The 13,197-nt window shown below is 44.2% G+C and overlaps 1 pseudogene; it reads right to left on the bottom strand.

Moving 5' to 3' along the window:
• Positions 1-3,112: 3,112 nt before the first annotated feature.
• On the bottom strand, positions 3,113-6,283 carry LOC136382872 (histamine N-methyltransferase-like; annotated as a pseudogene).
• Between the last annotated feature and the right edge of the window lie 6,914 nt (positions 6,284-13,197).

Here is a 13,197-nt window from a genome sequence, read left to right as displayed (position 1 = left end):
GGATTCTGGTTGGGGCACATGTGGGAATTTGCCTCTCTGTCTCCTTTCCTCTCTACCTCTCACTTAATAAAAAATAAATAAATAAAAATAATTTATATACAATTTACAGATGAATATTTTTCCAAAACTATATTTCTAGAAATACACCATATCAATTTCTTACAAGTTTGAGATGCTTATATTCCATTTTATTTAAATCATCACTTGTTCTATCGTTATTTTTCTGCTTTATCCACACTACTAGCACTTTGGGAGTCTAATAAGTCACTCCGTCTCCCACAGCAAAGCTATACCAGGCTAAAGAGCCCTTATCACCTCAGATCTTGTTTTGTGCTCTTTCTCTTAAAAAAGAACCTCCTTTTGGTTACTTCTACTTGCTTCCTCTTTCCCTGATAATCTTGTTGGCTTGACCTTTAAAATATTTTGCTGCGTAGTATTTGGGGGGATGAAATGTGTTGTCACTTCCTCCTGATGCTTGTCCTGGGCCAGTGGGATCACCTGTGGCTTTCTGCGGAAACCTGCCCTATGAAACATCACATGCAACAGTGATCCTTTGCCCTAGTTTGTCTATTTCCTGGAGCCTTTATAAGGATGAGTTGAATGTTCCCACTTCTGAATCCTTCAAATACTGTTTTATAGTCAAACCTTGGACATGTGTGTGTGTGTGTGTGTGTGTGTGTGTGTGTGTGTGTGTGTGTGTGTGAAACTTGGCTGGCTCTACCTTTAAGAATTCCGGCCTTTATCTCCCGTTCCATCATCTTTCTCACCGTGTCCCTTTAGTCTGGTCACCATCTCTTCCTGCTTTCCAGAACATTTGTTCTCCTGCAGACGGTCCTTTCCATTCGGTGGGGAGAACAAGAGACTTTCCAGCCCCCACCCATACCACATACCACTCTCCTCACAGAGAATCATGCAAAAGCCCATTGCAACTCACCAGTGCTCATAGCCTGTAGCAAAGTGTGCCATGGAATTTGACCAGCTTTTCCGTAAGGCTCAACATAACATTTCCAACCAACAGATTTTAACCTGTGTTCTCTAATAATGGCCTGTGAACATCCAGTATGTATTCTTCCTACATTTTCATCTCCCTCCACTGTAGAGTGCTTTTGTCACTCTGCACCACATGCCCGAACTCTTACTGTCCTGATATTTTCCATTTTCTTACATTTTCAGGATGTTCCCCTTTGTTTGGAAATAACACGGTCAATTTTCCTGGTATAATTTTTACATGTCAAATACTGATTCTTTTTTTTTTCCTTATTATCAGTGGGACACAGTGTAAGTTGTCATGTGGGCTTGGCTACCTGTTATTTCTTTTTCATCTTTATAATCTACTAGCCTCAAAGGAGATAACTGGTGTTTTCGTGGTATTTTCCCCAAGAAAAAAATTCTAAAATCCACAATATTATAAGGGCTATGATGCCTCTTATTCCAGCAATTTCCATTTTGAGTAATATTGGATGCCTTTCACTTTTGCATAGACTCTTCATGCCTTACAGTAATTTGGCTGGCACCCACAGCTTCCAACAATCTTAAAGAAAAGAAAATTTCTGTTCATTGGACCCAAAGGTTGTTCTCAGTCAAAGCCTAATAAAATCCCCTCCTTTGACACTGCTCCTTGTTTCTTCCTGAAGACCAACATCAGTCACCTGTCTTCTGCCCATAAGGATCTGCAGAAGTGATTAGAAGCCTGTGTAAGACTCTGGTATTGCCACGCCTTCCAGAAGGCAGAATTCTCCCACTAATTCCATAATCGGCATTTGTCATGTCAATGAAATCAAGTTCCAGTGCCTGCCTTCTCCCTTCTCTCCTGGTCACCTCGCTTCTCCTCCATGTGCCACAAAGAACTTCGAACACTTGTTTACTCAGGCTTTGAGAACAAATGAAGAAGCCATCTAAGTTAGGCCCATTTGCCATCCCTTAGAAGGTAGCCCCATTATCCCATTGCTAACTTTGAGTTGAAGTAAATAAATTTTCAAAAGCTACTATTAATCATGTTCTTTGTAGAACTGTTTTAATGGCAAGAAACTATTGATAACTAGTTTCTTTAAATCACACACACACACACACACACACACACACACACACACACCTTTTTACACTCCCAGATCCTCTCAGGTTATTCTCTCTTGGGGTTTATACCTGTCTGCCCAGACTACCTGGGCTTGACATTAGGAGGTGAGCTGGGTTTAATCAGTGAAAGCCGTGGGGTGACCAGGAGCAGCCTGAGGAACAGGTGCCTCTCAAGAAGCCTGAGACCGGCTGACAAGGTCAGCTGACCCTCGCCTTGTGGGGCGTCAGAGGCTGAAGGTTTCTGAGCCATGAACTGCTCGACTTCTTGACTTCCTTGGCCTGTCTTCTGTCATTTCCTCACATCTTTTCATCTCACAGCGTAGCCCTTCTTTCCCTGGAAACAGTTCCTCAAAGTATTGCCTCCCTCACAGTAACCCTTTCAGCGTCATTCAGTCTGTTTGGTTTCCTCTCCCGTCAGGTGCCCCCTTTTTTTCCTGTAAATCACGTGGATTGGCCATGGCTTGTCTTCTGTTCTTCCTCCATCAACTTATCCTGTATATAAATCTGCCTTTGTTTTGTTTTTATAATAATATCTTCTAGTCATGCTCTAATTTCTTTATTATGTTCCTATACCAATAAATTTCTTCTTTGAAAGCCTATAGTCTCATCCCCTGTCTTGTAGGCATTCTCTCTCCTAATCCTTCCCAAAGTATCAATAATCAATATACTTCACTAGTATTTAAAGAATCCATAGTATCTACTTTATTGGTGGTCTAGGAAATTCCAGTACAATCAACAAATGGAAAAAATTTTCTTGTCAATAGCCGGTGAAACTTAGCTATCTCATTTTTCCAGCTTAGGTGCTATTTATATTTAGCAGCATGTGCTCGTCTTACCTGGAGAAGGGATGAGATAAGACCAGCAATATCATACACAATTGTACATGGAAGTCCAAGAATGCCTTGGAATTTTCTATACTCTTACATATTAGAGACAATGCTCTATTTAGATTATGAGATGTATTTGTCATTTTAATTCAGAAATAAATTATCAGCATTGTTTAAAATGTAATTTTCGAATACTCTCTCATGATTGATATTTATATCTCAACAACTATGGAACTCAAACTATTAGTAAAAAAGAATCTTGCTCTCTTTCTTTACACTAAATTCAGGCCCTTGCACATCTTTCACAATTGATGCTCTGAGATCAGGTGGTGCTATTATTATATTAACGTTGCAGGTTTCTGTCAAAAAATCCCAAAGCCAGGTCTCCATTTTCATGGCCATCAAGAGACCAGTCAGATACATCCATGGTGGAAAGAAGGTCTTAACACTCATACTTAATCCCCAACCTGTCCAACATCTGAGTGAGACCAGTCTATATGACATACAGGCAGTGTGGGGTAAGCGGGATCCGTACTTCTCCCCTAGCTAGTCCCAGGCACTGGCTCCTGACACAGGAATAATAAGAATTGGAGGATTGGTAGCTGAGAGACTATGGAAAAGTCTCAGGGTAGCTGGGACTACCTTTTATATAATCCAGCATCTGAGTCATATGAATATGATTCACTTCTGAGGTTCTTTTTTCTCCATTATTCTATTTTGATATTCAGACGATGTCTCCTCATGCCAAGCAAACTTTATGTTCTCAAGGCTTGATGACTTGGCTGAAAACTCTTTGTGCTTGCAATTTGCACGGCACTTGGTTCAACAACTGCATTGTTGATATGAATTCCTGGGTATTAAGCCTGCACTTTGGAGAGAATTTGAAGATCAATTTCACCTGCACATCCACCAATGTTCAAAACCTTAATTTCTGATATTTTTTGTCTCCAATCATTACTATTATGCCTGGTAGCATCTTGTCCATGAATTTCTGTATGCATGAGGTTCCATGGACTCACTGAGGAACCTCCAGAAAGTTTTGACATATACTATGATCAGAAAGATGCCATTCTTGGTTTTCTGAGGAAGACTGGGAAGGGAAGGAAGGTTTCTCCTCCTTGCCTAATTAAGACTTGGTGCACCTTCCACAGTCTTTTTAAATAAAGTTTTGTCTTTTTCTTTTTATTCCAACATATTTTAATGTGAATTTATTTCTCCAACATAGTTCTTAACTAAATTTTCCAGATCCTACAAATGTATTTGGCTATTACCTAAAAATTAAAAGGAAAAAGCAGTATTCATTCAGATGTTATCAAATGTTTTTCAAAAAAAATTATTTACTAGCTCTAATAGGTACTGTATATACTAGGCAGTCAGGGTAAACAGATGATGAAGAGATCTACTATCCATACTCACAGTTTCAACATTCACTGTGGGGCTAATTGTGCAAAAATGACAACTGCATCCAGTGAGGCACGTGCCACCTGCAGGTAGGTTGAAGATGTCTCCGTCAGTAGGAAGTGATCACAGGTCCCAACAGAAGGGGAAGTGACATATCTAAAGGAAATCAGAAGTCTGCCAATCAGAAAGCCAAGGAGCAAGAAGGAATGTAGACAGGAGAGGGCATTCCAAGCAGGAAAAAAAAAATCACATCCAAAGTCAAAGAAAATTAGAGAAAATGATGTGTTTAGGGAACTACAAGTGCTACTTAACTTAACAAAGATAAAGCCAATCACGCAGCCAGCCTCTAAGCAACAAGAGCCCACATCTGCGGAACACTCAGCAGTCTTCGGATCTCATTTCAACCGAACAACTCTGTGCCGAGGGCAATGTTTCCATTTTATGGATGAAGAAACTGAGGCTCAAAGATTTTTGTAAAGTTTGTCCTATCTCGATCAATTAATGAATGGTGGATTCGGGCATGGACGGAGCTGGTTCTGACTGCATAGCCCGTCCCTCCTTCACTCTGCCCACATCACCTGTAGGTTTCACTCCGCAGGTGTTAGAAAGCCACCATCCAGTTTCGTGGGGAACAGGAACTCCATCAGGTTTGCCTTTTGGAGAAAACTGGTTTATGGAGAGATGAACTGCAGGTAGGAAGTCCTTTAAGAAGACTATTTTAATAACCTAGGGAAGACACGATGAGGACCTCAATCAGGATAGGCAGTCGTAAGGATAGAAGAGAAGGCATAGTTTCAAGAATCAATTAGGAATTAGAACGGGCAGACTGTAATGACCGGCCAGGCATTGAGGACGATGGAGAGGAAGGCATTTCAGGAGAGGCCGTTGGAATTCTGACTTGTGCGACTTGGTGGACAATTGTGTTATGCTCAGAGGTTGAGACGTGTGTGTATGCGCACGTGCATGTGTGTGTGTGTGTGTGTGTGTGTGTGTGTGTGTGTGTGTGTGTGTGTGTGTTATGGGGTTGGAGGGAATGTAGGTGATGAATTTGGTTTCTTTAGCCAGATGGGATTTGGAACAGGCTAAAGTGAATCACATGGGGGCTCAAGACCGGAATCAGAGCCAGAGATAAACAAGTTAGGAGTCAGCATACGTGTGAAACCATGGGCATGTAGGATATTGACAAGGGAGAGTACAAAGTGTGCAACAAAGAAAAGCATACAAGGACGGAGCAAGGGGGGGAAGTTATTAAAGGAACCTAAGAGGCCACCATCAGCGTAGGAATAAAAGGAGGAATGCAGGAATTGGAGACACAGAAAGAGGAGAAATTACTGAGGGAGGACATGAGGACCATAGCAGCCAAGACGTCCCCCAGTGACCCCACCTCCTGGCGCCCACGCCCTGTGTAATTCTGTCCCTGCAGCAGGGGCTCCCTGTGGCAGCCTACTTCTATGAAGAGAATGCAGCAGACGGGAGGGGAGGTTAGGTTAGAAAGATTGCCACTTCCATCTGGAGCTCGCTCTCTCGGTCTCTCTTGGACCACGTGCTCTGGTGGAAGCCCGCTGCCATGTCATAAGGCAGGGAACCAGGAGCCAGCTGCCCCATGGGGAGTCCTTGTGGTGACACGGCGAAGCCTGCCAGCAGCCAGTGGCAGGAGCTTGGGAACAAATCCTTGCCCAGTGGAGCCTCGAGATGACAGCAGTGCCCCCAACAGTTTAACTGTCACCTCAGCAGAGACTCTGAACAGGGACCACCCAGCTAGCTAAGCTGCTCCTTGCTCCCTGATACATGGAAACTGACATAATAAATATTTGTTGCTTTAGGCCACTAAATTTGGGATAATTTGATAACATATACAAACACTTACAAATACAGCCAAGAATAAGACAGAGCAGGCAGAAAGGACCCCTGCTCACGGTGCAGTTATGCTTGGTATTTTTTGTTAGATGTACATCTGTCCATTCTGTGAGCTCATTCGCCATTTGGTACCATGTCCTGGCCTGTAACTAGGTACGCAGGGGGGCGCGGAGAAGCAGGGCTGCGCAGGGATGAAGAGCATGGGCTCTGGAACCAGAATACATGGGTCCAAATGCCTGTTTTCCACTCACTCTCTGTGCAGCTTCCTTGCTCTTCTTCTAAGAAAGGTAGGTGCCAACAGTGCCCCCTGTAGGTGGTTGGGAAGAATACATGTATCAGGCAAGTGCCTCTCTAAAAGCATTCCTAGAGCACCACCACTCAACCAGCATTAACTATTATTATTGGGGGGGAGGGGGGGGTCTGTGCACAGAGAAAAAGAAGAGAGATACTTCTATCAATTTTCTCATACTGACTAAACTTCGCTTCCGTTGGTCCCTCTTTACTTTCAATTCTATCACTTTTTGCCCCAGAGATACAATTCCTTATTCAATAGGTCTACAAGCCTAACCTTCCTCCTTGGTTGAAAGTTCATTACCATGTAACTTCCTCCGTCCCAGATTTCACGACATGCGCCTTTAAAACAATCCTTGTCCCTCCCGGACCCCCCAGCCTGACCAGCCCAGCCCGAATCACACACTTAACCCTACTGACCAGGGTTGTGCAGGATCGCGGTGTTGACCCCGGCCTCCTTCCACACCCGGGCCTGGCCTGGCCGCGGTGGTGCCTCCAGGACCCGGCTTCTCTGGCGTCCAACCTTCCAGAGTCACTTGCCTTACGGTGGTGGTGTAATGGCACCTGTGACTCGTCTTCGGGCCCGAGGCTTCCTCCTACCCACTCCGCCTCACGTCCTGTACTCTTGCCTTCGCTTCCCTCTGGGACTAGGGTCCCGCGTTCTACAGCTGAATCCTTTTCCTTTGTTTCGGGTCTCTCCAGCTCAGGATGGATAACGGGCCTCCCTCTCCCTCCTTCCTCTGTGCACCTGTCCCTTCTGGGGGAGTCTCATCTCATCTCATTGGTGGAGCAGGAGAGCTCCTCGGTGCACTGCTGGTGGCAGCTCCTCCGGCTCACCCCTGGGGTGTCCACCGACCCTCCCTGCTCTCTTCCCTCCCTCCCATCTATCAACCCTGTATTTTTCCCCCTAGCATTTTCTGCGGCCCCTCATCCTATTTCACCTTCCACCTCTAGGTGGCGCCCGTGTCCCGGTACGGGCAGAGGGCACCAACCCTGTCTCCTGCCGTTTCACTCTGGACCGCTCTCCAGAAGCTGCGCGAGGTGCCCTTCTCCTTCACAAAGACCGTCTACATAAAGAGATCACCGCTGTGCCCTTGGTCTCCACACCTGAAAGACTCCCGCTAACAGCCTATTTGCTGGAATAATTTCTTTAAACTGCACCCATAAGCCATTCATCTTTGGACTCTGGTAAAATTAGTTACCCTCTCTCAGCCTGACTGTCCTCTGCGGGGATAATAATAGTAGCCACCTTAAATTGTGGTGACGCATTTTAAATGATATAATGTATGCAAATGCTCGGTACAGTCCCTGGCCCATAGTAAACGAGCAATAAATGCTAGCCATTATGGTTGGTGTCATCATCAACATCATCAGCTCTGTCATATACAAACTGTAGTCCTTCGTTCCTTAGATGAAAAATTCCCGGAATGTGGTTTAACTCCATCTCCCCGGGGGTATACACCTGTATCCTCAAAACTGTCTATTTCTTTTCCAAAAACCACCATCCCAAAAGAAGTGCCAGTGGCTCAATCCCACTGCTTTATAAGGGTAAGAATTTTTAGTCTTACACATGCTAAGTAAAATCTCAACAAATTTCTTCTAAGACTCCTATAACTTTTACTCCTATAAAATTACCAAAATAAATCCACTTTCTCTATTGACCTAAGGCTCACATAAAACGTCTTACTGGGAAGAATCCAGTTCAGTGAAAAATAATTTCCTTGGGAACATCCTAACTAACCCTATAATATAATCAGGGTGCCCAGCCACATAATGTCTGCTTGGACAGATGACCCCGTCCCTTGTAAAAGGAATCCTCGCAACAAGTGTGCTTTTGCTGGCATGTTTATGGTGCCCTTGACCTCTTTGACAAACTGTCTGGATGCCCTTTACTTTTCTATGTATTCTATACCTTCCTCCCTATAAACTGTGAAAGCCAAGAGAGACAAAACAGCCATTAGGATTGCAACCATTCCCTGCCTTCTCCTCATTCTCTGAAACCCCTTCTAAATTCCCATTGTAATGGACTCTACACATGCTACAAAGTCTTACCCAAACCTCTCAGTTCCACAAAAGGTGCTCACACCGATTACTAAACCCGGGAGGTTTTAGAAATCCGACCTACCCTTAGCTCTAACTGCCTCTGTCTGCCTCTTCGGCCACTTCTGTAATTGAAGTACCACCTGCAGCCTCTTGCCCAACATCTCTTACCAGACAGCTTTATCTGCTTTGAGCTCCCGACCACCCTGGGAGGGGGTTTGATCAGAGGTCAGATTAAGAGGAGAAAATGCGAGCACCAGAAATGAAGAACTTGCCTAAAGTCCATTAGAGGAGTAGAAATATAGATAAGCCCACAGCTTATCTGTAGTGGTGACACTCTCTGTATGACAAAAATGGACCCAGCTTTCCACATATTCTGGGGGGAGGGGGGGAGACGCTCGGTGCACAGCACCCTCCTGTTTAAACCATTTCCATTTGCATTCATCCCCTCTGTGTCCCATGCTGATAAAGCTGCCCCCACCCCACCCCACCCTTTGCAATGGTGATAATCAGACTAATTGGTTCTATAAGTTTCATTTGGTTCACAAATCCATGGGAGCCGGGCAAACTGTATACGCACGTGGAAAGGGAAAATGATGTGACAAGTTCCTTTGACTCTCTATACCTGTTTTCTCCATTATAAAATGAGAGGAGTGGATTTAACCATCTTCAGATCTTTTATATTCAAAAATTCTGTGATTTTATTATTTCAACAATGGTACAAATGATATCAACAAAATATTTCATTCTCCTTTCTTGGCAAAGATGATGTTAAAAAGCATAGGAACACACAGATATTCATAACCCTTTTATTAATAATAATGGGTAATCTTTAATGTATGCTCACTCTGTGCCAGATGATGTTAAACCATTGTCCTGGGTCATCTGATTTAATCCTCACAAGAACCCTATGATGTAGGTTATACTATTTATACCCACTTCACAGATGAGAAAATGCAGGCACAACAAGATTAAATCATTTGCTCAAGGTCATTGGCAAGTACCTGAGCTGAGATTCAAACCCAGATGGTGACACTCTAGGGGCAGCCATCTTAACCACTAGCCTCTACTGCCTTCATTTTCTTATGCTTTTCAATGAGAGAAAACTATGTAATTAGTGGCCATTAATTTTTCAGTGTTATACAGCATGAATCCTCTAATTTAAGTCATCTCTAAGTCGGCCATTCATAGATTATCAGTAAGCATATGTAGAGCTGTTCCTTGCAATTATTTGTTGCTGTAAGATTTCAGAATAATGCCAAGAATAACAAACAGTGCTCACTTACAAAAGGATTTGCAAATTGAGTCTCCCTCATCTGCAAAACCTCTCCACATAAAATTAGTCATCCTATTTTATACTTTATTTTTAGGTTGCTCTATGTTCCCTTAGCATTTGGTATAGCTGAATATCAAAAGTCACAGAAATTCTCTCTGTGAGACTGACTTACCAGAGGCTCATGTTCAAAAATTAATTTTTAGTTCATGCTAGTTTTAGAAATTAGCGTATTTTTAAATAATGTGCACCTTGCCCAGCTTTCAAAGGCTTATGAGTAAGGAGTGATCATTACACATGTGGTTCGTGCTGAGTGCATATGGTGAATGCACCTCAAACATTTTTTCTGCCATTTACTCTATTTTTTGACAAAGCATCAAAATGAAGTAACAGGCCAAATCTGTATGTTGCTGAAGCACAGTAATTCCTACTCAGCTACAAACAAGTTACATCTTTAGATAAAGCTACACTTAACATTATTATTACTATCTTCTTTCAATTATTAACCCACCTCACATGATACCTGTGTTTCAAATAACAATGAAAGAAAGAAAAAGAAGTGATTTAAACACATTCTTCCACAAGATACGCCACTTGAAAGAGAACCGTAAAAATGAAAATTTAAAAATGATTGTTTTGTTTCAGGAAAACAAAAAGCGGGTGACTGAAACAAAAAGCGGGTGACTGAAACAAGGTTGCAAACACACAGTGTGATTTTTTTTTTTTTTTTTTTTTTTTTTTCTGAAGCTGGAAACGGGGAGAGACAGTCAGACAGACTCTCGCATGCGCCCTACCGGGATCCACCCGGCACGACCACCAGGGGCGAAGCTCTGCCCACCAGGGGGCGATGCTCTGCCCCTCCGGGGGCGTCGCTCTGCCGCGACCAGAGCCGCTCTAGCGCCTGGGGCAGAGGCCAAGGAGCCATCCCCAGCGCCCGGGCCATCTTTGCTCCAATGGAGCCTTGGCTGCAGGAGGGGAAGAGAGAGACAGAGAGGAAGGAGGGGGAGTGGAGAAGCAAATGGGTGCTTCTCCTATGTGCCCTGGCCGGGAATCGAACCCAGGTTCCCCGCACGCCAGGCCGACGCTCTACCGCTGAGCCAACTGGCCAGGGCCCAGACAGTGTGATTTTTGTGCATTCCTGCTGTGTTTCGTGAGAAGCTCGTGTCCCATTCATGAGCACTGTCTGAGGGACCGCAGAGAGAGCTGAATTTAAAACTACCAGCTGCTCACTGTACCCAATACGACATGATCAAAGAACACACACTCCGTCTTCACACCACTGAGGTTGTCGGATACTTTATTCAGACCCGGATTTGGAATATTATAACAAAACTCCTTCTATAGTTGTGTCTAGGACATCACACAACCATAGCTCTTGTAGCTTGGGGGATTACAGACCCTAACATGTCATAATATATCCAAAATAGTGAGCCTGCCGATTATCCTTCTGTGTTTGTTTTCTATTGCCACAAATTTAAAACAGCACCAGTTCATGAACGTATAATTCTGGAGGCCAGAAGTCTGACCTGCATCTCAGTGGGATAAAATCAAGGCGCCAGCAGAGCTGCGTTCCCCTCCGGAGATGCTCAGGGAGAATGTTTCCTTGTTTCTCCCACCAGAGGCTGCTCTCATTCCTTGGCTTGTGGCCCCTTCCGTCATCGTCAATGCCAGCAATGGCCAATAGAACCTGCTCATCACCTGACTCTGATTCTGCCTCGTCTGTCTCCCTTTTTCACTTTGAAGGACCTTTATGAATATATTGACCCTGATGATCGATGGTAATCTCCGTTACAGTGTCATCTGATCAGCACCTGAACTCTCCTTGGCCTGTGACCTAACATAGTCCCAGGTTCTGGAGATTAAATAGTGGACATCTTTGAGGGACCATCATTCTGTCCACCACAGCTTCTAAATATTAAAAGGAGACCTTGATACAATGTCCTGAAGTTCAGACAAGAAGCTCTTTCAGACCTCAGAGAGAAGGTACATTCTAGCCGTGGGGTTTTCCAACAATGCCCACCATCAGATTCACCAACGAGCTTCATCTTCTCAGACGTTTCTACAGCCAAAAGTCATCTTCGACTCCAGGCATACTCTTTTTCTCCCAATTTGTAAGGGACAGAGGAGAATTTCTGTAGTTGGCTTAGAAAAATCCAACACTAACCAGGATCAATATTCTGCAATTCCTCATTTTCTCTTAAGTCCCTCATCCATTGTTTCCATTCCATTCAGCAGTGACCTAGTGCCAAAAGAATGCTTTGTGCATATGCAAGTGTGTAGGAACACGTGTGTGTGTGCACGTGTGCGTGTCATGTGGGCATGTAGTATGTGCCTATGTGAGAGAGACAGAGACAGAGAGAGAGTGAGAGTTGTTGAGACAGGAGCATGCAAGACAGTAGCAAAACACATTATTTCAATGTATTATCGACACATACACTGATAGTTTTCTGTCTCTGTTCTCCTTTCGGGTCCTGCTGCCTCATCCCTGGTTCAGGCCATTATCACATCTTGCTTCAGCTCCTGCAGGTCCCCCAGCTGGTCCCCATCCTCTCAGTTTCCCACCTCTGAAACATGCCTTTCAAATATAAACACGGCTGCAATGTGTCACCCCTGTCACCCCTGGCTCCAAAGCATGCCCTTCCTCGTTGCCTATAGAGTAACATCTCCATTTCTCCACATGCCGTCATAATATATCCTTCATAAAGGCCCTTCAGGCTTCCCCTCTCTTTCTCCTTTAATGTCATGTGTACTTGGGCTAATGACAATCAAAACGCTCCCTCAGAACTGTGCGGTGCTTCCCTGAGTCTCCACCTGGGACCACTTATGGTCACTCTGCCCTTTCCGATGCATCCAAATATTACCGGACCCACCATCACTTCTTCCACGGAGCAGTCTCCTGTCCCTTCTCCACTGGAAGTGCTCTCCCCACTCAGGGCTCCCACAGCACCCCATTTCTGATCGTTTCATAGAAACCACCCATTTCTGCCTTCCATACTTTTTACCCTGCTCAGTATGAACACTGTCTCCCAGAGTATAAACTTCTTGAGAGCAGTCACTGGCTTTATTTCTTTTTGAAACATCTACAGTAACCAGCGTAGCACCTTGCCCACAGCAAGGATACTATATTCAACTTTGTCAGATTCAACTGACTGAATCAGCCGTGTCAACTTCCAGAATATTGTCACAAGCACTGACTGTTTCTACGGCCACTTCTCCTTGGAGGTGACAGGGGTGGGGTGTGGTTGTCGCTCCTGTATTCACAAACAGAGTAAGACAGACAGGAACTGACAGACGTCAACAGAGAGAGAACCAGTTTCTTCGGAGAATGACTGGAAGCCACTGGTTAACCCACAAATTCAAAGGACATAATAAATGTATACATTAGACCAAAGCAAAACTAAGGTGACAGAGTGGCAAATGGCCTTCATCAAACCA

This window comes from Saccopteryx leptura, chromosome 11, assembly GCF_036850995.1.
Source record: "Saccopteryx leptura isolate mSacLep1 chromosome 11, mSacLep1_pri_phased_curated, whole genome shotgun sequence".
Classification (NCBI taxonomy): Eukaryota; Metazoa; Chordata; class Mammalia; order Chiroptera; family Emballonuridae; genus Saccopteryx; species Saccopteryx leptura.
This window is presented reverse-complemented; position numbering and strand designations above follow the sequence as displayed.